The sequence below is a fragment of the Benincasa hispida genome, chromosome 10 (assembly GCF_027475165.1).
Source record: "Benincasa hispida cultivar pf3 chromosome 10, pf3_genome.v1.1, whole genome shotgun sequence".
NCBI classification, from domain to species: Eukaryota; Viridiplantae; Streptophyta; class Magnoliopsida; order Cucurbitales; family Cucurbitaceae; genus Benincasa; species Benincasa hispida.
This window is the reverse complement of record NC_143487.1, coordinates 35,653,175-35,678,516: the sequence shown is the minus strand read 5'-3', so window position 1 is coordinate 35,678,516 and position 25,342 is coordinate 35,653,175. Positions and strand designations below refer to the sequence as shown.

The 25,342-nt window shown below is 35.6% G+C and overlaps 5 non-coding genes across 5 annotated transcripts; all 5 read right to left on the bottom strand.

Moving 5' to 3' along the window:
- Window positions 1–22,405: 22,405 nt before the first annotated feature.
- LOC120089602 (small nucleolar RNA SNORD36) lies at window positions 22,406–22,485 on the bottom strand. The gene has a single exon (XR_005485275.1). It is a non-coding gene; the product is annotated as a small nucleolar RNA SNORD36 (small nucleolar RNA).
- Window positions 22,486–22,631: 146 nt separating this feature from the next.
- On the bottom strand, window positions 22,632–22,755 carry LOC120089577 (small nucleolar RNA snoR80). The gene has a single exon (XR_005485252.1). It is a non-coding gene; the product is annotated as a small nucleolar RNA snoR80 (small nucleolar RNA).
- A 70-nt stretch (window positions 22,756–22,825) lies between these two features.
- On the bottom strand, window positions 22,826–22,937 carry LOC120089574 (small nucleolar RNA Z152/R70/R12). Its single transcript, XR_005485249.1, has one exon. It is a non-coding gene; the product is annotated as a small nucleolar RNA Z152/R70/R12 (small nucleolar RNA).
- A 103-nt stretch (window positions 22,938–23,040) lies between these two features.
- On the bottom strand, window positions 23,041–23,127 carry LOC120089573 (small nucleolar RNA R11/Z151). Its single transcript, XR_005485248.1, has one exon. It is a non-coding gene; the product is annotated as a small nucleolar RNA R11/Z151 (small nucleolar RNA).
- Window positions 23,128–23,213: 86 nt separating this feature from the next.
- On the bottom strand, window positions 23,214–23,312 carry LOC120089572 (small nucleolar RNA Z157/R69/R10). Its single transcript, XR_005485247.1, has one exon. It is a non-coding gene; the product is annotated as a small nucleolar RNA Z157/R69/R10 (small nucleolar RNA).
- Between the last annotated feature and the right edge of the window lie 2,030 nt (window positions 23,313–25,342).

Genomic DNA, 25,342 nt, shown 5'->3' with positions numbered 1-25,342 from the left:
GCTGAAAGCCAGTATTGACCCCAAGGTAGAAGGGCAATCAGTCGCAGAAGAGCTGAAGGTAATTCTAAGCACATGGTGGCCAACACGAGCCCAACAATTGTCGGAAGTTCCAATGGTCAAGGCAACTTGACCCAAGCAGTTGAGAGCCATCTTCTGCATGGAAGACTCCTTGCGGTGACAACATTCTATTTTTCCAGGGATGTCTTCTACTCTATCTTTAACTTGCTTTCTTAGTATAGGTTATTTTTATTCTCATTATTATTTTGGATATATGGCTGCTTCCTTGGTTTGTGGTACGTTTTCTCTTGTAGGTGCAACAATAAGTCTCCTTAGTTCGTAGAACAACGGAAGAATTCCTTTCATCCTCCAACGCATGGCTTCGATCGCGTGGATTCCAACACATGATCACATGCATTATTCCACCTAAGGTCTTTTCCTGTTATCTTGTATACCTTATCCTTTTGAAATTTTTTCTTTCCCAATTGTGTTGTTTTGAGATGTTTCTATGATGGTACGTATAATTCACCGCATCTTATAACTAATCAAACAATGCATTCTTTACTTTTATTAGCCTCTTCAAATTTTGAAAGTTTTTAAGTTTTATTTCATGCAAACCTTTGTTCAAAAATTTATTATCGCATTCTTGTAATTTTGTTTTTAGCTTTGCAGTGAGAACGCTGCTAACCTCTAAGTTTGGGGGTGGCAGCGGGCGCATTAACGCAACTCCTTTGTCCGGCGCAAGCCAAATCAAACGAGACAAGAGTTTAGTTGAATATGGAATGCAACCGAAGTTGGATGCCCGCATGACACATGTGGGGGTAAGCCAAAACGAAAGGCATAACCAAATTCAACGTCGCATTTGAATAAGTCATCGCAAAGTTTTGAATTATTTTGATGAATGCATTCTCAAAGGCTAAACGCAAAATTGTGGTGAATGAATAAAATGTTTTTTAGCAAAGGCTTGCCGGATTTAAACTTAGAAAAGATCCTTTTGAAGAAGCAGCCAAAATGGAGGAGAGCATTGCAGTGATGGTCAGAGGTGTGTGTAAATTATATTCTGAGAAGCTGGTCATCGCAAAAGAAAGCATGAAGGTGAATTAGAATTTCTTGAGTATAACGCATGCTTGAGGACAAGCATGATTTTAAGTTTGGGGGTGTGATGACATGCAGAAATGCATGTCATCTTAGGCCTTTTACTTAGAATTATGAAGGTTGTTAAGCAGAATATACAGCAATTGTGCTAGGAATTCACGACAAATTGAGCTTGCGGTGTTCAGCAGAATCTCGGCTAATCCGTTATTATGCGTTATTATGCGTTCAATGTTCTATTTTTGTAGCTAATACAGGAAGTGGACACAAATGCGAAAATCGGACCATCGCATAGACGACCGCATGCGGAGAAACTCTCCATCGCAAAGGTGAATGCATCGATCAATGCATGGATGTTGCAGTAATCAGCTGTATGCGTCCATCGCATGGGAGTTACGCTCGTCAAGCGATCGCGGTCATCATGTAGAGTTGCAGTATTAAACGAATGCGGTCATTGAATGATTTCGGCTACGCAATAACGCATAATAATGGGATCAACGCAAGGTTGGTGGAATGAACGCATCAACGTATCTACCTTGAGAAAATCAAAAGATGATGTTGATATTTCACCTACCATGTCGTTAGTGGCAGAGGTTTAGAAAAGACTAACGCGCTGAATGTCAGACTCAGAGCAGTCCAATTTATGCTGTCAGCGACCCAAGCTCTATAAATAGAAGCCGATGAGTAGAAATTCAACTAATCCGAGGATTTTCCCCGTGATCCAGAAAAAATGCGTGAGAAGACGCTTGAGAGTTCTTCACCTCCTTCATCCATTTCGAGTGACGACCGGAGCCTTCGATCGGAGCTAGATCTCGAGAGGGTCAACTCCACTGCCCATCCATGGCACCACCGATAGCCTTGACGCACATCCGCTGGAAGCAAGTCTTTGCTTCCAGTCAGTCATTTCATTTTCTTTCTTTTCTTATATTGTATTGTATGACATTTTGTGATTAAGGAATTAATACAATTTGTTTTCAATGCATTTCTCTATTTCCTTCAACTCCATCTCCATCTTCTTTGCTTAGCACATTTACTTTCATTGCAACACTTAGTGGAATTTCTTGGGTATTGCATACTTAGTCATGTGGATTACGGATATGAAGCATGTAGCAACCTACCGAGAGGCGGGCGTTGTGTGAATTTGCTTAGTGTGAAGCTGTGGCAACACCTATCTATATGCTAACGCATTGCTTATCTATGAGTAAAGTCAACAACAACCAACTGCCCGGGAGGGTAAGTGGTTGATCGCATTAAGCAATGTATGCATTTTTCACTAAGTAAGTGGTTACCTTATCCTATGAGCACTTCATTCATCATTTAGGCATACTTGAGAGAGTAGTCTAAAACACAAATCTAAGACTCAAGAGAGCGAATTGGAACGCATAGGCAAGAATGGGGATCTTAGAGATAAGCTCTGTTTGCTTCACACAGCGTATATACCCTACAGATTGGATATTGCATGCATCCAGGAAGTAGGATAAGGGGTATGCGGCAGCCATGCTCATGCAGCGAGAGTTAGTGAACTAGTTATGGATGTCTATGCAGGCATAGGCTTCTTGGTAATATCGCAGATACATCGCATGCGTCTTAGAGTTAGGTTCACGTGCGTGTAGCATGATAGCATGGCTTGCGTTGACTAAGGTTGCCCTTGTGGTCACTCTTAAGAGTTGCAATGAAATCATCTCCGCATTTTATCTATTTTTCCATTCATTTATTCATGTCAATAACTGTCGTATCTCTACCTCCCATGCATATTCTCATTGCGTTGTCTGTTAGATAGAAGTAGGAGTAGGGTTAACTTACCAACCTCCCTTTCATTCTTTTATTTAAACCGCTGCATGCACATTACTGCATACATATAGCTACAAGTCCCTATGTTCGACCTCGGATTACCCGAGCAACTTGCGTTCATGTTCTACTTGGCGTGAACGCAAGAAAACTTGTGGCAGGACGCATGGTCATCGCATACATTCGTTAACGCGTTATCATTCCAACGCATGACTATCAACGCATATCTTAAAAACATGCAACGCATACCGCATTCAAGGGATTTTAGTTGTCGAGTAAAATTGACTTCTAATTTCTCGTCACCAGCAATCAGTTGATCATAATCATCATGATCATGCAAAACAATCTCATCCACTATATTATCTGTTTCAATCATGTAAAGAGACAAATATTCCTCAGGAAATTTCATAGCATCGTACATATTAAATGAACAAACTTTTCCATCAAACTCCATAGAAAGATATCCTTTATCAACATCAATTTTTGTTTTTACTGTTTTCATAAATGGTCTTCCTAACAGAATTGTAGAAGAAGAAGGTGAACATATCTCATCCATTTTCAGAGTATAGAAGTCAACAGGGAAAATCAAATCCTTTACTTGCAACAGAACATCCCCAGCTATCTCTAGAGGCTGAATGTAAGCTCTATCAGCTAACTAAATGCATATGGCAGTTTTTTACAAATCATTTAATTTAAGCTCTTCATTCATATGATACGACATAACATTAATAGAAGCTCCTAAATCAAGCATAACATGCCTTATCACTCTATTACCAATGATACAAGATAAGGTAAACATACCTAGGTCTTGGCATTTCTTAGGGCATATTATGTTTAAACAAAGTCGAAACATTTTTACTTACTACAATCTGCTCATTGTCCTTACCTATCCTCTTCTTTGTGCAAAGTTCTTTAAGAAACTTAGCGTACCTTGGAATTTGCTGGATCGCATTCAAGAGGGGAATATTATTTGAACCTTTTTAAACATTTCGATCAGTTCTTCATCCTTATTTTTTCTGCTTCAATTTTGCTAACCTACTAAGAAAAGAAGCCTTAGGTATATAAGGTTCAATTGAAGGCAAGGGGGAAATATATACCTTAGAAGTAGATGGGTGTGCCTTAGATTCAATCTCATTTTTCTCATGTTGCTGGACTTCCTCATTGGACTTACCAGATGGTGGTGGGATGTCTGAAGAGGGTTAGGTGGTGGAAGCTCCTTCCTACTCCTGAATGTGATGGCACTCACATTTGTCCGGTTGAGCGGGTAGCTTCCCCAAAGTGGCTAATTGTGTGACTTCAATGCCCAAATTTTCCATCCTCGTTCTGGTCTCTTGCTGCAATGCCTTGGTATCATGTGACAACTGGATGGAATCCTTTTGCAGCTGATGAATATCCTGTTGGAATTTTAAAGAGTGGTCAGCCAAAGATTTAACAATATCCTCCAATGACATACCTGAAGAGGATAATGATGATGATTGATTGGAGTGACTGAAATTGTGATGCCTTTGACCTTGACTTTCCATTTGAGGTTGGGGTGATCTCGCCATCCTGGGTTATATACTGGAGCATGAGGGTCATACTTCCTCTGGTAACCCCCAACTGCATTTACTTGGGCCTGAGGATATGCATCAGAAGAGTTTCCAATTGCTCCACAAGCCCTACAACCCTTCACTTGTGTTACTCCTCCTTGAGCCATCTGTGTCATAAGAGTAGTCAAGTTAGAAAGTTTGGACCTTAATTCTTTTACCTCATAAATAAAAGATAAATCAATTTCAACAACCCTGATCCAAAAATTTTGATCGTTCTTAACCATGCGTGAGATTAATTCATGAGCCTCATTCGACGTTTTATCAGCAAGAGCACCACCACCACTAGAATCAATGGAACTCTTGTCACTAGAAAGTAAACCACTATAGAAGTACTGGATTAATAACTAATAAGATATTTGTGATGCAGAAAACTAGCACACAATCTTTTGTATCTTTCCTAGTATTCAAACAGTGTTTCACCAACAAATTGTTTAATTCCATAGATGTCTTTTCTAATAGAATTGGCTCTAGAAGCTGGATTTTTTTTTTTTTTCAAGAAATCTCCATTTCAATTCACTCCAAGTAGTAATAGACCCTGGAGCTAAGTAATATAACCAATCCTTAGCATCATCCTATAACGAGAAAGGAAAATCCCTAAGTTCAATTGTTCTATTGTAACTCCATGAGGCCGCATACTTACGCACACCGTATGGAATTCCTTGATATGTTTGTGTAGTTCTCCTAAAATCCCCCTGGAGATTGCCAATAGGTTTATCAGTCCTGGCTTGAGTTCGAAATGTATGGTGGTAAGAGGAAAGACTATGCATAGGGCTATTGATCCATGTCTCGTTCCGCTAGCCCCCTCAGACTTTTCTCTCAGACCTCTTCTCCCATTGCTCCTATTAGATTGTTAGAAACTTGATGTTCTTTTCCTTCCAATGTCTCTCTTCTGTGCTCCCTTCGGATTCTCCTCTCCTCTTGAGCAATATCTGTAACAAAAGTAAGATCTGCCTCCCAGAGGAGTGGGTCATAAACCAAAGGAAATCAGCACACACACTTTTTTTTTTATATATATGCAGAATCCTAAAATTCCCCTGGCTAATTACCAAGTTTCCCTGGCAACAATACCAATTTTGTTCAGACATCAAATTTAATAGAAACATTGCCGCACATGATCAATGACTCAAACAAATAAATATAATCACTGATCCTATACCTATACCCAAAAGCGTAGTAAAACCAGAAAGAACGTGGTCAAATCCACAAGGAAACTGTCGACTAGCAAGGTTAATTAAAGAATTCCATGTGACGGGGGTTTTTGTTGGATTTGTGAAAACAATTATTAAAACGTAACATACGATGGAAAGAAACAAGAATGAGCACACAAATGGGTTGGATTAAATTGATGGAAAGAGCCTTTGGGAGTAGTATGTATGTTTAATTTTCTATCATTAAGCACTAATTAATCATACAAAATTAGTGAACACCTCAATCTATTAGAGAATCTAATAGCCCAAATAGCCAAATTTGATATTAAACCAAATTAGCCCTAATTTAATTTAAAACTCTTCTTTCTCAGCAAAATCCAAGTTAAAACCAAATTGCATTACGAAAGGGTTCAAATGTCGAGACATACTACAAGCCGGAAAGTCATATCTTATAGCATGATTAATTGAGACAAATTAAATTAGGGCACACATGAGTTAGGTCAGAAAAAGTCTTAACTTTATACATGCGATCCAAATTTGTGCAACAAAATCAACAATTTTGCATAGGCTATGATGAGTTTTCAAACAAGAAACTTAAACAAATCGACTTGTCAGATCCATTCAGAAAAATTCTATTCAATATGAAACAAATCAACCCAATGAGTTCACAAAAATTCAGTACAATCAACTAGAAACCTTCAAACATACAACTAATCTAGGAAGAGTTTACCTAGTCTTGCATAGCCTATGGAAAATCAATGAATAAAGAGGAAAGAATGTTGAATATGGTGAAACTTGCCCAGAAAATCAACCTAAAAACGTTCTCACTCTGTATTTTTTTCAGTTGGAACAGAAACTTTTCATTTATAGAACGAGCTCAGCATCACAACACTATTTGGAGCGTTACAACACTGTGGCGAAATCAGACCTTGAACATCAGGGAGGCATCACAACACGGCTTCGACGTTCGGTTGTGCGTGCGCGAAAGCAATTTGTCCGTTAAAGTTCATAACATTGCAACGTTGCCTTGTTTGATAGCTAATGTCCAATAGCATCGAGCTGGAGCATTGGCGGGGCGTTGCAACGCTGACTGCTTGTCCAGAATTCGATGTTTATTGCCTCTTAGCATCAGACAATGGTTAGGGGAGGGTTGTAACGTTGCCCTCAAGGGCAGTTTGATCATTTTGATGTCTCTACTCAATATGGTTCATCCAACTCTCGACTTTGCTATATTTCGGGTCAGTTTTCATCTTGGCAATACGCTTACTCAATGGGATCGACTTACCTACAAAATAAGTCAAATAGAGCAAAAGAATTATTCAAAACAATAGGATTAATGACATAAAATTAGCTATTTTTTTAGAACTAACACTGGTTCCAAACATAGTTGGCTCATTTACAATCGTGGGAGGATTAAAGGAAGGAAGTATGGGTGAGCGGAGAGGAGGGGGTTGAGGGCTTTGCATTTTGCCGATTTAATCCCTATGTGTTTCATCTTGGGGCGTTGGTGTTGGGTATTATTCCTAAAACTCATAGTTTGTAAACATTAGAAATTATTCTAAGAATTCAATAAAGTTGTTGTTGAATATATTGTTTTTCAGAAATCCAATAAACCCCTTGACTATTATATGAGTACTTGAACTTTATGTGGAGATATACAAGTGGATCAGGTTCGAGTAAATAGTCAAAATGATCTATAGTATATGAATAAGGTTAGGTACCTTATTCTGGTAACACTATTGGATGCGGCCTACTCTATAGTTATTACAAAGTGTTGTAAAGTGCTACATACGAAGTGATCCTAATTCATGCATGTTGAGACATGAGAAGTGGGGGTGTCCTGTTCAAATGAGTTTTGTGCAAGATCAGACCACGAACTTGTCACTCTTACTTTATAACGTTGTTTACTGTTTAAGACTGACAATTTCAAAGCGATGACCTAGGTAACTTAACCTTAATCCTGAGCTAACTATGAACTCCTATTTGTTCAGGATTATCCTTTGATCTGCAAACGGTGGGAGTAGACCAATTGCCTCTGCTCAATAAGCTTACCATTTTGGGGATAAGACTGGATAAATAGCTGGGAACATAGGCTGCAAGAGGGAATTCACTCCTAACCAATTAGGGTTAGTAGAGAAGTTGTTCCCTTTAAGTACTGATTCTGGATCTTGAACAAGAGGTCTCACCCTCTCATTGGCCTAAAAGGGATTCGATTTGTTGATTGGATCACAAATAAATTGTTCATTAGGGGATCAATGGAACTTAAGGAACAAGAGGTCATTTCGGGGGTAAAACAAAGATTCAACCCAGCCGTTATTACGAACAACCTGTGAAGGGTTAACTTACTAATCATGGTTATATCGAATGGACATAATATATCTACAGTGAGGGAAGTTCAGCTGTGGGCTTTAGTGGAATCACTTATTAATTAACGAATGGGGGTTAGATCGGTCTAATGAGTTTAGCCGATTAATCTCGGATCGTTGGAGCCCATGATCTGTAGGTCCGCGAGGTCCCCCTACTAGCTCGTAAATGGGTACACTTTAGGGTAGCTTGAGAAATTAATTTGAAACGTTCAAATTAAACGGAACAAGAAAATAAATATTTAAATATAATTTAAATATATAAAGATGATAATCGTGCAAAAATTAATTTAATATTTTATATTAAATTAATTGATTTCTTTAATTAATTTAAGAAATCCATTTTTAAATTAAAATTATTTAAAAGTCATTTTTTGTTTTAAAAAGGAATTGGAAATTCGTTTGCATGGGTTGCACATAATGGAAAAGGAGTTTTTTCCATTATCATCATCTTTATGCTCACACACAAACCATGATCTTCTCTACCTTGATTCTCCAAGCATGAGCTGCAAGCCATGCACTTCATCTCTTTGCATGTTCATCTTGATATATAAAGAAGATTGCAGTTGTTGGAGAATGATGATGGATACAGAATTTTGAGAGAAAAATCGTGGTGAAGAAGAAGTTGTCTTCTTTAACTTGTTGCTATGAGCTTCCCTTGTTTCTCCACATCTACAAGTTGTTCTTGAGTCCCACAACTCTGCCTAAAGCTCCAAGAGCATAGTAGGGAAGGCTTTGAGGTGGTTCACGTTGTTAAGTGAAGATAGCAGCTGAACAGTTGTTTTCTTAAAGAGTACTTCAAAGGTATGTTCTGAAAACCTATTTTTATGAACAACATGTTTTAGTTTTTACCAAAATTAGTGAATTAGCATGCTTATGGATCCTTGATACTTCCGCTGCATGTTATTTAACTCTAACAGTTGGATCAATTGAGCCATCAACATGGGTTAAAGTTAAGGAAAAGAGAGATAAGTTGAGGTCCACGATAGTGGTGTCCTCGTACTCTAATGCCAATTCAGCTTCAGGCTCTTGCTCTTGTGAAGCTTTATCGACTTGGTTCATTTTTGGAAGGCTTGACACGTATTTTTTTTGCCGTTCATTTTAAAGGTTGAAGTGTTGATGCCTTGGGTTGGGAAGGCAGGGTTGGTTGGTTAAGCGAGCCTCAAAGCAGACACCTGATCAGCTTGATGTCCATTAAACCTTCAACTTCTTCAGAGTCATCCTCAAGAAGGATGCCCTCACATTCACATAATGCACATACTAGCCATGGAAAACAAAGCTACTCGCATGGCTTCCCTTTGACTGCTTTGATTTGCTCCACAATGATTTTGCCTATGTCGAGGGGGATGTGATGCATGATGTAGTAGATGGCTAAGACTCGCTCCCTTGAAATAGTTTCCTATGCATGATGCAGTAGATGGCTAAGGCAGGAGTTTACAACTCACTCAGGATTCAGGTCATGTTACCTATGGTCATCCTGGTGAAATGTAAGTCTCTATTATGAACACCATTATATAGTGAGACTAAACATTTCCTGGTCCAGTCTTATTCAAACTCCTTTGTATAGAATATCCTTGCTCGCATGTCTATACATGAATTATCAGGATCAGATCATTTGTAGCACTTTACAACAATTGTAACACCTACAACTATACAGATGGATCCTATTGAAGTGATAACCTAAATGGTATGTAGTAGATGGATAAGGTTGGGTACCTTATCCTGGTAACACTACGAATACGGTCCACTTTGTAAATATTACAATTATTGTAAAGTGCTACAAATGATCTGATCCTGATCATTCATGTAAATACATGTGAGTGGAGATATTTTATATAAAAGAGTTTGTATAAGACCGGACCACGAAATGAATAGTCTCATTATATAACATTGTTAATAATAGAGACTTATATTTCACCAGGATGACCATAGGTGACATGACCTGAATCCTGAGTAAGTTGTGAACTCCTACCTATGAAGCGGTCCTTTGATTTGTATGGGTGTGAGTGGCCAGATTATCGACTTAATAAGCCTACCATTTTGGAGATCCGTCTAATTAGGTAGTTGGGAACACAGCTACACAAGATGAAATTCACTCCTTCACTAATGTCGGGGTAGGTAGATAAATTGTTCCACTAAGGGTTGATTTTGGGGCTTGAACAATGTGGCACCACACCCTCTCTTGGTCCGAGAAGGGTTTGGTCATAGTTAGACTATGACTTATTGTTCATTAGAGGGATAAGTGGTACTTAAAGAGTTAGATGTAACTATAGGGGAAAAACAGTAATTTTTGGCTCAATTATACTTACGAGCAATTTCTGAATGGTCATCATACTGTTGACTAGTTATATCCAATGGATACAAAAATATATATGTAGTGCAAAGAGTGCAATTGTGGTCTCTAATGGAGTGATCACCAGTTAATGGATGTGGAATAATTTAATTAAAGAAGTTTAATTAATTATTCAAGTACCACTGAAGTTCAATCTAGAAGTCCATAAGGTCCCCTCTGTAGCTCAACGGGGATTATTGAGAATTAATTTTGAATTAATTTGAATTGTTCAAACTATGGATGGAATTAATTTTTTATGATATAATTAATTTAAATTAATTATATGTGATATAATTAACATGATGTATTTGAAACATTATAGTATAAAGTTTATTTGAGAGGAATTAAGTATTTGAATATGATTCAAATATTAATTATATAGATGAGACTCATATAATTAAATTTAATAAAAATGTGATTTATATAAAATACCATACATTATTGAAAGAAATAAAAACTATAGGTTATGTGTTATATTTGATATAATATATAGTTTAATATTTACTATATGATAACTTATCACATATATATAAGCTTCTTTTCATAACTTAAGTCCTCGTTCAACCGCAAGGGCTCAAATTCACCACGTGGGACGGATCTGTCACATACCTCCTCAACATGAAGACATGAAAAACATTATGGACCGCAAAGAGTGACAGTGGCAAAGGCAACTGATAGGTCACAGGGCCAATCTGCTTCAAGACCTCGAATGGCCCAACGAAACACCGACTTAGCTTTCCCTTCCTTCCAAACCTCAGAACGTCTTTCATTAGAGCTACTTTCAGGAAAACTTTATCTCCTGCCTCGAACTCAAGATCTTTACGTCTAACATCGACGTAGTTTTTTTGTCTACTTTGTATCATTAGCATTCGAGCTCTAATCTTCTTCATGGCTTCATTTTTCGTCTTCACTAGCTCAATTCCCACCAACTTTCTTTCTCCAACCTCACCCTAGTAAACAAGAGACCTGCAACTCTTATCGTGCATGACCTTAAATGCCAACATGCAAATAATTGTCTGATAACTGTTATTATATGCAAACTCAACCAACTGCAAGTGAGAGTCCCAACTCCCTGAAAACTCCAACGCACAAGTGCGCAACATATTCTCCAACGTCTGGATCAAGTGCTCTGTTTGCCCATCTGTCTAGGGTGAAGGCTATACTGAAGTTCAACTGAGTCCCCAATGCTGCCTGGAGGCTCTTTCAAAAATTGGAGGTAAAGCGAGGATCTCTACTGGATATAATCGATACTGGCATACCATGCAATCTTACTATCTCCTTCATGTACAACTGAGCCCATTTATTCACCGAATATGAAGGCTTCCTTGAAATGAAATATGCCACCTTAGTGAGTATGTCCACTACAACCCATATCACTGAAAATCCTTTCGCTGACCTAAGTAAACCCATAATGAAATCCATTGAGACACTCTCCCACTTCCATTTTAGTATATTCAATGGCTGTAACAAACCCCCTGGCTTTTGCCTTAAGGCCTTCACCTACTGATAGACCAAATATTTGCTGAAATAATCAATTATCTCCCATTTCATATCGAACCACCAGTAATACTGCTTCAAATCTTAGTACATCTTGGTACTGTCGGGATCTATCGAGAATGAAGAGCTATGAGCTTCTGCCAATAACTTACTTTTAAGACCATTATATGCAGGTACACATATTCGTTCCCTGATACAGAAGGCCATGATCCAAGGACACTAAAAATTCATTGTCTCGACCTAACTCTACTTGACGAATTTTTTGAACAAGGTACAAATTGCCTTGTTGCGCATCAATGATTCTCTGCATCAAAGTCGGTTGTATTGTCAACTGTGCTAGCTGCGAGATGACTTCCTCCACTATTACTGCAATTTTTTATCATTCTAACTCATTACATAGCTGCAGCTATTTAGTGATCAAGGCAGCCAAATGGGTTGTCTTCCTATTTAAAGCATCAGCCACCATATTCGCCTTACTTCGGTGGTATAAAATCTCACAATCATAATCCTTCACTAACTCAAGCCACCTACGTTGTCTCTTGTTTAACACCTTTTGGGTGAAGAAGTATTTCAAACTCTTATGATCAACAAAGGTCTGTATCTTTTCCCCGTCCAAATAGTGTCTCCATATTTTTTACGCAAAGACCACTGTTGCTGCTCTAAGTCATGAGTAGGCTAGTTTCACTCATAGTTCTTCAACTAGAGAGAGATATAGACAACCACTTTGTCGTGTTTCATAAGCATACAACCCAGCCCCTTCTTAGAAACATCACTATAAATCACTTAACTTTCGGAGCCATCTGATACTGTAAGAACTAGTGCATAAACCAACTTTTTCTTAAAACTCTAGAAACTATCCTCACAAATTTTGCTCCAAACAAACGAAGCTCCCTTCTTGGTCAACTAGGTCAATGGGGTGGCTATGTGAGAGAAATTCTCTACAAATCGGCGATAATAACCAGCAAACCCCAAGAAACTGTGCACCTCATCGATTGTGGTAGGGTGGTGCCAACTCATAATTGCCTTAATTTTAGTTGGGTCCACAAAAACTCCATCCTTTGACACCACGTGCCCAAGAAAGGACACCTTATACAGCTAGAATTCATACTTTGAGAATTTAGCATACAGCTTATTCTCCCTTAGAGTTCCTAGGACTTTTCGAAGTTACTCCTCATGCTCTACCTCCGTCTTAGAATAGAAAGATATCGTCGATGAAAACAATCACAAATGTGTCAAGGAAATCTCTGAACACTCTGTTCATCAAGTCCATGAATATCGTTGGAGCATTGGTCAATCCAAACGACATTATAATGATCTTGTAATGTCCATATTAGAATGGAATGCAATCTTAGGGATATCACTGTCTTTTATCCTCAGCTAGTGGTAACCTGACTGGAGGTCAATTTTGGAGAATACAGTAGCTTCTTGTAACTGATCAAACAGATTATCAATTTTGGAGAGTGGATAGTTATTCTTAATGCTTACCTTATTCAACTCTCTATAGTCTATGCATAGGCGTAATTAACCGTCCTTTTTCTTCATGAACAACACTGGCACACCCCACGGTGTCACGCTGGGGCGTATGAAACCCTTGTCAAGTAGCTCTTGCAACTGGGCCTTAAGCTCTTTCAGTTCTATCAGAGCCATTCTATAAGGAGCTTTAGAGATCGGGGTTGTGCATAGTTCTAACTCAATAATGAAATCTATCTCCTTATACGGTGACAACCCTGATAGATCCTCTAGGAAACATCCGAATACTCCCTCATAATTGGCTCAGATGACAAGGTGACCTCGGGGTCTCTAACATCAACCACACTAGCCAATAGGCCCCAAACACCATGACTAACCAGCTTTCTAGCCTTTGAAGCTGAGACTACCCTAGGCAAAATCTCAGTCTTAGCTCCTCTGAACTTAAAGCTAACTTCTGCAGGCAGACTAAACGCAACTTCCTTATGAAAACAATCTATGATCACGTGGTTGGCAACCAGCCAATCCATGCCTAGAATAATATCGAAATCTGTCATATCAAGGACTAACAAAGTTACGTCTAACATACATTCTACTATGACAAGCTGACATGCTTTTACTCTCTGTGCCACATAAATAACATCTCCAAATAGAGTGGAAACTGATAATACATAATGCATCGGGTCTAATTCTATACTAGCATGCTTCACAAACACAACCGATATGAATGAATGCATCGAACCAGAGTCAAACAATACATAAGCATAATGTCCCAAAATGGGAAATGTACCTGTCACTACTGAGTCTGACTTATCTGCCTCATGTCGAGTCATAGCATAAATTCGGTGTTCAAGCTCGAGAATCGATGTCGTTAATTTGACTCTAAATGGAAATAAAAGAAAATTTGTATACACTGAACTACTCCTACTCCTTTTACTTTTAAACCCTAAACTCTATAAAGTAAGCCTAGTTGCACAAAGTTTTTCACAAAGACTTGGTATTGATTATGAGGAGATATATTCTCCAGTGGTGGATGCAATTACACTAAGATATTTAATTGGCTTGACTGTGTATAAAAGTCTTGATATGCATCTTATGGATGTAGTCACAACATAGTTATATGGATCTCTTGATAATGATATTTATATGAGAATCCCATAAGGATTTAATGTACCTAAAACATATACATCAAATTTCCAAGAATGGTATTCAATAAAATTACAGAGATCATTATATGGATCGAAATAATCAGAACGGATGTGGTACAATTGCTTAAGTGGATATTTATTGAAGGATATCAAAATAATCCAATATGTCCATGTGTTTTTATAAAGAAATCACAATCAGAATTTGCTATTATAACTGTATATGTTGATGACTTGAATATAATTAGAACCCACTAAGAGCTTTCAAAGGCAATAGAATATCTTAAGAAAGAATTTGAGATGAAGGATCTCGGAAAAACAAAATTTTGACTTAGTTTGCAAATTGAGCATTTAGCAGGTGGAATATTTATTCATCAGTCAACTTATATAGGAAAAATTTTGAAAAGATTTTGTATGGACAAAGCATATCCATTAAATATTCTAATGGAAATCCGTTCATTGGATATAAAGAAAGATATGAAGAACTTCTTAGTCCTAAAGTACCATATCTTAGTGCAATTTTTGCACTTATGTATCTTGCTAATAATACAAGACCATATATTGCATTTTCAGTAAATTTATTAACTAGATATAGTTCTTCTCCTACAAAAAGACATTGGAAAGGAATTGAGTGTATACTCCGCTATCTCCGAGAAACAATCGATATAGGTTTGTTTTATTCAAATAAATCAAATTTTGATCTAGTTGATTATGCAGATTCTGGATATTTATCTGAACCACACAAAGCTAGATCTCAAACAGATTATTTGTTCACATGTGAAGGAACTGTTATATCATGGTGATCGGTGAAACAGACTATGACAGCCAATTTCTCAAATCATGCTGAAATTCTTGCAATTCATGAGGCTAGTCGAGAATGTGTATGACTAAGGTCAATGACTCAGCATATTCGTGAAGCTTGTCTTCTAATAAAAATCTTTCAACAATATTCTACGAAGACAACACAGCTTGCAAAGACTAAATCAAAGGAGGATATATTAAAGGAGATAGAACAAAGCATATTTCACCGAAGCCTTTCTACACTCATGATCTTGAAGAAAATGGCGACATCACTGTACAACAAATTTGTTCAAATGATAACCTAGCAGACTTATTTACAAAGCCATTACTAACCGCATCTTTTGAAAAAATGGTGCACAACATTGAAATGCAGCGACTCAGCGATCTTAAATGATGCTTTCGTGAGGGGGAGTAAATATATTGTATTCTTTTAGGAGTATATATTATCTGAAATATGTACTTTTTTTTCCCTTTGCTAGGGTTTTTTCCATTGGGTTTTTCCTAGCAAGGTTTTAACGAGACATATTTCATATATATATATATATAGGTATTTAAAGGGGAGTATTATGAATATTATAATAATAAATAGATGTCCATTCTTAGTGTCTCAAAGTTATGTGTCACCCTTCATGTTGTCTATGTACCTTGTAATTATACATGCTTGGTGTCCATATAAGTCCACATACTACTTGCCACTTTGTCTATAAATATAGTGGCAGTTGGTGGATCTTAAAATTACATATACATTGGTGAGAATTCTACTTCAAAATTCCACTAATTTACATATTATCCAATTTTATATTTTAGTTATTTTATATATTTAGTTATTTTATATTATATTATATTTTAGGACCTTTAATTTAATATTGTTGTTTTCAAAACTTATTAGAGAAATATTGTTGTTTTGAAATTTATTAGAGAAATATTGTTGTATTGGGAATTCGAGGCTAGAGGTCGAACGTTGAGAAATCGACTAATGTGGAGGTTGAACGTTGAGAACTCAACGAATAAAGAAAAACTGCCGAAACTTCAACCCTCGACAAGGGAAATCTCGCGAATCTCGCTTAGGTTGTCGAAGGTTGAAGTTTTGACACACATCCACCCTCGAGATTACAGGTTTATTACTTTTCTTTTTCCCTCATAGAGGAAATAGAGTAATGAGATGGTATACTATATGTATCTATGTACTCAAGCTGCTTCTAACAACCTATGCATTTTGTTATCATTTCGAATTAGACGGAGGCTTGTGGGATTAACGTGAGGGGGTGGGGATGGCTATATTTCTGGGAGCGAACTCTAGGCGAATATGAAGTGCATGGATACAAGTTATGCCTTGGAATGAAAGACAATTCCGAATTAGCTTTGTCTACCAACAAAATAGTAGATCCATAATCAAAAAAGTGTTTTTGATTGTTCCAAAAGAAATGAAAGCTAGTAATCATTAATGGAAAAACAACAATAACAGAGAGAGCGAGATATTGAGAGAGAGCGAGATCTTAGGAGAGAGCGAGAGCGAGAGCGAGAGAGCGAGATCTTAGGAGAGAGTGATACTGAGAGAGCGAGATATTAGGAGAGAGCGAGAGTGAGAGAGCGAGATCTTAGGAGAGAGCGAGAGTCTTCACTTTATTTGAACTTTCCATAGAAATATATATGAAAAAAGAGAAAAAAAATAGCTAATAATCATACTATAATTGAATAATCATTAGACTATAATTGAATATATTAGATTATTATACTATAATTGAATAATCATTAGACAACAAATTGAATATATTAGATTATTATACTATAATTGAATAATCATTAGACAATAAATTGAATATAATAGAATATATTAGATACTATAAATTGAATATATTAGATTATTATAATGTAAAACTTTATTGATTACAAAAAAAAAAATATACAGTAGATTATTATAAAAAAAATATACAATAAATTATAATAAAAAAATTGAATATACAATAAAATGAATATATAATAAAAAAAATTATTTATTATTCAATCCCTAACTATCTGGAGCCCGTCTTAGTAACGAAGGACACTTCCTTCGATTATGTCCTAACTGGTTACAAAATCCACATCGTTGTCGAGTAGCTGGTTCTGTCCAATCCATCTCGTTGTGATAACGTGAACTTTTCGGGTGTCAGTTTATGTTTATCGTGTCGGGTGTCAGTTTCAAATTCAAAAGTTCAACAAAGCAATTGAAGATATCAAAGGAATAAATCGGAGCTGTCTAAGTTTTTTTGACAACATTAGTTTAGAGCAATGGACTTGCACATGATGGAGGATTCAGATATGGGTGGATGACGACAAATCTATCAGAGTGCATAAATGGAGTCCTCAAAGGAGCTCGAATGTTGCCTATAAATGCTCTTGCTCAGATAACATTCTTCAAATGCGTGAACTATTTCGAGAAAAGAAGAGCAGAAATAAGGGATGCATTGGAGCGTCAAGATAAACCCAGGACCTGTTGATCCCGATGTTTTGTACGACCAGTCCATTCATCGATCATATGTTGTATGGCGAGATCGTACTACTGGAGAAATATCTTGCAGACGTCGAGAGGCAGGATTTATTCAGTTGGACTGGCATCTGATCACAGCCTTGGTCGAGAGATGGAGGCCCGAGACGCATACATTCCATATGTCTGTTGGAGAGTGCACTATCACTCTACAAGACATAGAAGTGTTGTTGGGGTTACCTGTTGACGGTGAGCCGGTCACCGGAGTGATGTACGATGACTAGTTAGAAGTTTGTCAACTGTACCTCGGTGCGACCCCACCTGCCGACAAGATTAAAGGATCGAGGTTAAGTTTAATATGGTTAGGAACACAATTTCGTGAGCTCACAGATGATGCAGACGAGGAAACCGTCATAAGATATGCGCGAGCATATATACTACAAATGATGGGTGGAAGTCTGTTTTCAGATAAATCAAGTCATTTTGTTCACTTGATGTTCCTGCCACTGTTAGCTAACCTCCATGATGCGGGGCGGTATTCGTGGGGTGGAGCATGCTTGGCATGGTTGTATAGACAACTATGCAAAGCAACAAGACCTGAGGTTCGAGAGATAGCTGGGCCTCTCATACTTTTGCAACTATGGGCTTGGGAGCGATTTCCAACAATGGCTCCACAGCTACATCATGTTAATGACGCTCAGTTAGTTGGACGAGCCTACGGTTCTCGGTATGTTGTTTTAATTCAATTTAATTTTTATATCACTGATCTAGTTAATTTAAATTCTAAATTATCAATTTAAAAATTTAGGTGGAGAGACAAAATTTATGTGACTAGGACAGCCACACATGTAGTCAACCAGTATAGATACATGTTTGATCTGCTTCAACCTGAACAGGTACATTACACTAAACCTAATTGATTATTTTATTCACATTTTTATTGTATTTGTCTTTAATATTCTCTAATATAATATTTTGTGTTTCAGGTTATTTGGGAGCTGTACAAAATTATTGTGCATACTTTGCCTAATTTTTGTACGAATGGTCAAAACATATGCCGGACAATGAGTAGTGACAACCAAAGCTATATGGAGGAAATTCATTATATGTACGATATACCTATTGTTCCTCCACCAGCTCCTAGACGTAGAGGACCTGTTCGGGAAGAGGATGAGTTTGATGAGGTTGCACATAATGTGGAAGCGTTGCCCCCTATGACGCAGACGCAGGGTCAAACTGATTATGTTAGTCCAATGATGATGATGCCAGCATTTGGTTCAGGACATTATGACTCAGAGGCTGGTCCTTCGTCTTCATACGTGCATGGACATGGTCGAGGTCGTGAAGAGCATAATGAATATTTATATTATGAAACGCCTGCAGAGGCACCAGAGCAATATCAAGAAGAACCCGAGAAACCTCAAGTTCGAAGTCGACAACGACAACCAGCTCGAAATCGACCACGTCCGCCTTATGAGACATATTGATTTTTGTAATTATTTTTATATAAAAGAGATATTTAATTTATATTTTTTTATTTTTATGAGTTATTATTTTTTTTAATTTATTATTTTAGAGTTTAAATAAAATAATAAATTTTTTTTAGAATTTTTTTTTATAAAATGGAAAATTAAAAAAAAAAAAAAAAAAAAAAAAAAAAGGAAATTTGTACGGTATTCTCGCTCTCTATCAAAATCTCTCTCAAAATCTCGTTGTCTCTCGTAATCTTGCTCTCTATCAAAAAAGAAAGGTCGAAGGTTCAAAATTCGACCTATCTAGGTCGAATTTTCAACCCTCGACTTATTTAAAACAACAATATTTTTACAAATAGTTTGAAAACAACAATATTTTTCTAAATAGTTTCTAAAAATACAATATCCTTTTAATTTTCCCTTATATTTTATATATTTAATATTATTATATAAATATATTATTATATTATATTTTCTCTATATTTGTATTCCCGTTGTACTCCTCAATTTCACAACATTGTCTAGATTGTAAAAAGATCATGTTCACCATATAATATGATATAATCCTATTCATGACTCGTGATAATATTTTACCTACGACAAAGATGATCAAAATAAATACGGCATAACTACATCATAATTTTCTAATAATAATAAAAAAAAAAAAAAATCTATTATTCATGTGAAAACAAATTCAAATTAGTATGAGAAAAATTATTTTAAATGATAAAATTGTTGAAAATACTTACAAATAATAGTAAAATATTAGTCTATTACAGATAGATAATGAAATTTTGTTATATTTATTATTTTGATTTATTTTCTTATATTTAGAAACAACCTTAATTTGATTCAATAATAAAAGAAATGTAATAAGTTTACTAATTTGCTTCCAATTGAAATATCGATGTTTCGTTCGAAATTTGGAATTATCGAACCCCTCGATATATGTACTCTATAGAAAGATAAAATATATCTTTTTCAATTATCGGCTAAATTTTAAAGAATTTTAAATATCTTCAATATTTTGAACTGCATGCTTTATAAGACTTATTTATTATATCTTATTTACTCAAGTAAATAAGACTTTCAGAGCGATATATATATATATAAGTCTTATTTACTCGAGTCTTTTTCTTAAACAATTATAAGTCTTATTTATTAATTCAAACAACTTACATTAGATTACATGTTTTTCATAATCTTTTCTCTAATATTTCCATTTTAAACATTCTATTCAACATTTTAATTAAATGCTTAGGTGTAACTGTTGCAACCGAGAATTGAATCTCTCCTAAGTTAAATTTAACTGTGGAAAGCAGTAAAAATGAGAATTTTGATTGTTTGGTTCACAAAAAATAAAATGCGGAAGAGAAAGATAGGTTGAGAAAAGAGAGATTGAACACAAGATTACCTTCACTGGTTTAAAAATTGTAGGGTCTAAGAATCTAATCTATTAATTATGAAAACATGCTTGATTTAACTATTTCTCAAGCCTAATCGAATGTAGGGACACCCCATACAAACTCCCTAATGACATGTAATTAATCCCTAAATTAACTAAGCTCGTTATAAAGACAATTTACTTAGTTAATTGCATTACGTTCTTGGATTGATTAAAACATTAAGTAAGAATGACCAATTTTGTCCTAATGCACCAATTTTTAAGTTTTGTTATCAATTAGGTGATCCTAGATAGCCGAAAAATCATGCAATAATTTGAACTAAAACTTATTGCCATTGAATTGAGCATGCCTTCGATGCAATGACAGACATCAAAAACACAAATAGCAAAAACAAACATACACAATATTTAAGTCATCAATTCATCAATTCTATATGCTTGTGCTAGAAATCCAATCAAAGAATGGAAATCACAAAAAACAAAAAGATTCAATCAAAAATTCACAACAAACCTCGAAGAATTCAAGAAATCCCTACAAACCTCAAAAATCAACATCGTGACTTTCAATCCCAAGATATACAATTGCAACTCAAAATTAAAGGAAATCTCATGAGTTTTGGCTTGGATGGCTAAAATCAAGCAACATGCTCTCTAAAACGGCCTAACTCTCTTCTCTCCTTACCTAATCTAGAAAGAACATATTTATATAATAGTCACAATCCAACCCTCAAGCGTTAAGGTAGAGTTGCAACTTTTAAGCCTGGATGCTCAAATTACCTCCAAATTCCATCTTCAATTCTACCTCTTCGGTGCTTAATACCTATAAAATAGCATAATTAACATGCAAAATCTATTAACGAGCCTAAACTTATATAATGAATGAGATTTCCTCAACATTTGAGGTGGATGTGCCAATTTTAACTCTTGTTCAGGTATTTAACAACGTTTGGAGGTGGATGTACCAAGTTCAGTAGGAAGAGATGTTATAGGAAAGGCAATAAAATGTTACTCCCTAAAGATCAAATGTATTTGATGTAGTTTATCTTTTAATTAGCTTAGAAGTTGGTGTAATTTTGACCAAGTACATAAGCTAGTTTTCTTTGACTGATCTCATTTCCTCATATTACTTATACACCTTTTGGAAGACTGGTAGGGTAATAAATAAACATTTTATTTACCTTTGGGAAAAAAATTAAATCAATAGTTTATTTTTAAATTATCAACTACTTTTGTTGCCAAACAAAATATATTCTCATAATGATGGGATTGATTGTAGACTTTCTTTTGACAATAAATTCGATTGAGTCTGAGAACGGAAAAAACATTGTTGACCATTCAAATTCAAGATGAGTTTAATGCCAACCCATTCCAATGTTGTAGCCTTGACCATCAGACCATTTCCACATGAGACTTCAACTGTGATCCTCGACCATTTTTATCCATAGCTGCCCACCAACCATGACCATTTTTGCCAAGGCTTCCACTGCACCTCACCACAAAGATAACTAATGTTCTTTCATTATACAGAAACAGTATCGTGATCTGGAGTTTTGTATTGATTGATTATTCTTAAAATATACAATTACTATTTCCCAAAACAATATAAATACGAGATGCCAACCCATCCCCGCTCTCCCAACGTGGGTATAGATAAATTTTCATTTGCAATTCTGGCTCACCAAGATCCTGTCGTCACTTTGAGCCTTGCCAAATAACCGAAGTGTCTAATTTCCTGCACCAACAAGGTCACCTGCTCCGGATGAACTCGCAAATTCGAAGGTCAACCAAGAAGTTGAAATGTTTCCCTAGTTAATACTACTACATGGAAAAAATAAACAAATTTTCTGAGCATCAGTTTTAAAAAGCTCGAATTAGTAAACTTCACGGAATAATCAGCTCTAATGAATATAAATCATCATTTGCTCAGAGTTATGTCATAACCTTCAACCATTTTCAAATACTAAAGGCCCATTAATAGAAACCAGTGTAACCCCCAAGATAAATTTCTAACTGCAATAAAAAAATATTACCCAAATAAGAACAATGCAAAATGAAGGTAGTTCTAGGCTGAATATGTTTGTGGTGTTTCCAGGATTAAATGGAATTGGGACAAACCATCAATCAGGATGACCACATTACTGATATTGCGTCCGAGCCATTATGCCAAGAGGAACTGTTAATCCCCCAGAATTGGTAATGGACGCAATTCATTACAATTTTCTAACTAAAGTACTCAAAAAGACCAATATGAAAACAAAAAGAAATGAAGCTCAGTGGAAGGAGAAGTCGTTTAATATATAGGCTCACGGCATAACTTAATTAAAAGTTACGGCCACTGCCCATAACACATCAAAGTGTTTAATCTCATCATAGCTTCCATATCCAGCTAAATAACAACATAAATCCATGAGAATACAAGAATGAAGCGCATATTATTGACATAAGCTACACATTTCAACAACTTAACCCTAAATTAAAATAGGCTTCAGTGTGTGTAACAATCAGATCATTGATAGAAAAATCTCACTGAAATCCGCTAAGATTATTTGAAATATCATCATAAGCCCATAGAATCGAATACCCAATCCAAAAAAAAAAAAAAAAAAAAAAAAAAAAAAAAAGTCAAATTAACACAAAACCAAACAAATTTGTACAAAGTGCTCAGACAGCCAAGGGTATATAATCAGATCCCGGGAGTTGTACCCAGATCAGAAACTCTAGTCCACAAAAATAGCCTCGTCACAGCACAAACCAACAAGATGAAAAAGAAGATGAGAATTGAAATTGAAAGGGGAATAAGCAAGGAAAATAAAAACTCTGCAACATCGCCGGGAGTAAACCAATACGGATGTGCCGAAATGGGGCAAATTCGAATGAGAGCATCGACTGTAGAGAGGAAAAGCAAAAACATTGAGGAGACGACGGTATGGAAAATATGGTCGAACGGTGAATTTATAGGCCATTGACTGAAAAATTAGGGTTTCTCGCTCTAGATTGGTTTAGGGGTTTTTTTGTTTTTGTAGATTTCATCGGCGCGGCTACTGGGCTGGGCCTCAACATTACGATTATGTGTACTATTCACATGTAGTTTAAATAAAAATAACTACAATATAACTAAAAAAAAAGTGAAATATGTAGTTGATCATATTTATTTTAATTATAAAAAATATAGAAGGCTGATATTTATATATACGTGACAAAAAAGAAGGGTTAAAAAAAAAAGGTAAAAAGAGGATGTCTTCAGCACAGAAATCTAGAAAATTCATGTTTTAGACGACATAAAAAATTATCAACCATCTATAAGGACATCATAGAATGCTCGGACATTTTACATCGTCACACAAATGCACAGTAATCCAGGAGAATCTTAGATAACAACCACAAAACAAACGACCCCTTAATATCTGATTATATCTTATATTTTAAAATTGATTTTTTTTTCTTTTTTTTAATCATGTTTATATCCTCAAATTTTAAATCGAAACTCAATTTTTAATTTGAAATTCTTTGTTTTAATATTTTCAATCTTTAAACCTTAATTTATGCTTTTTTAAGAGATCTGGTATTTCTATTCTTTAAAAAAAATGGTAGATTTCATGATAAGGAAATAAGTGGCAACAACTAGAGATATAACTAAAAATTCCTACAAATGGTGAAGAGTTGCATGATATCAAGCTACAAAAGATACCTTTTCAACTAAAAGACATAATGAATATGAAAATTCAAATACATCCTCATCATCAAAACGTTATATACCTATTGATTTTTTGTAATTATACCTATTAAAAATTCATGTATGAAATTGAAAGGTTGGGATTGAATCTAGACTATGTAGATTAAAGGTTATGTCCTTTCATAATGACATTTCATTTAGCATAATGTTGTATTTTTCACATTTGACGAGAAGTAGAATTTGAGTAAATTTCTCATAGAGTTTTAATCTATCTTAAGTTTTATGCTTTTTTTGTATTCTTATATTTTGAATGCATGATTTAAAACTTTAAATGTAGTTTGATTAATTAGATTGTGGTGAGTTTGAAATCCTGAAGATATAAACGAATTTTCATTTCTTCTTGATTTTTGACCATTTTTCCAAGTTAGGTCTATTTAATTTTCTTGGGGTTGTGTCTTAATTAGTTATTGTGTTATTCTCATTATTGTTGTGGTGGTTCATTTAAAATAAGGGAAGTTCTCAAACATCATTAACATAGTTTACTTTATCATTACACTTCTATCCTTTCTCTATAACTCTCTTAAGTTACTGTAATGATCGAGGTCAAGGATTTAGAATTCAGATTCAACACTTGATGGCTCTAAATTCCCTGTGTCCTACCTACGTTATCTTTCCTTGTCTTTAATGAACGAACTGATAAGTATGCAAATATATCCATCCAAACACCAAGAAACAAGAATATACCTTTCTCTTATCTTCTTCTTCTGGTAAATTTGGAGGCATCAATTATCCATCTTTTCATGGACCTTTTTATGAATGAAAACTGAGCTTTTATAGAATCTAGCCAAAGGATAATTAATGAATAAAGTGTAACATAACTTCAAATTACATAGCTTATGTTGTGTTGCCCTTTTTTAGACTGCCCAATTATAGCCATTGATAGTACCCAAAATGTGCTATCTTAGTGCCTCTAATCTAGCTCGTTGATGATCTTTAATGTGTTTTAATATCTATGTTTATAGGGATTCAAGCAAACAATGCATTCTAGAGCGTTACGAACCGTTCAAGGTTAATTTGGAGCAATTAAGAGCTAATTGGAGCAACCAAGT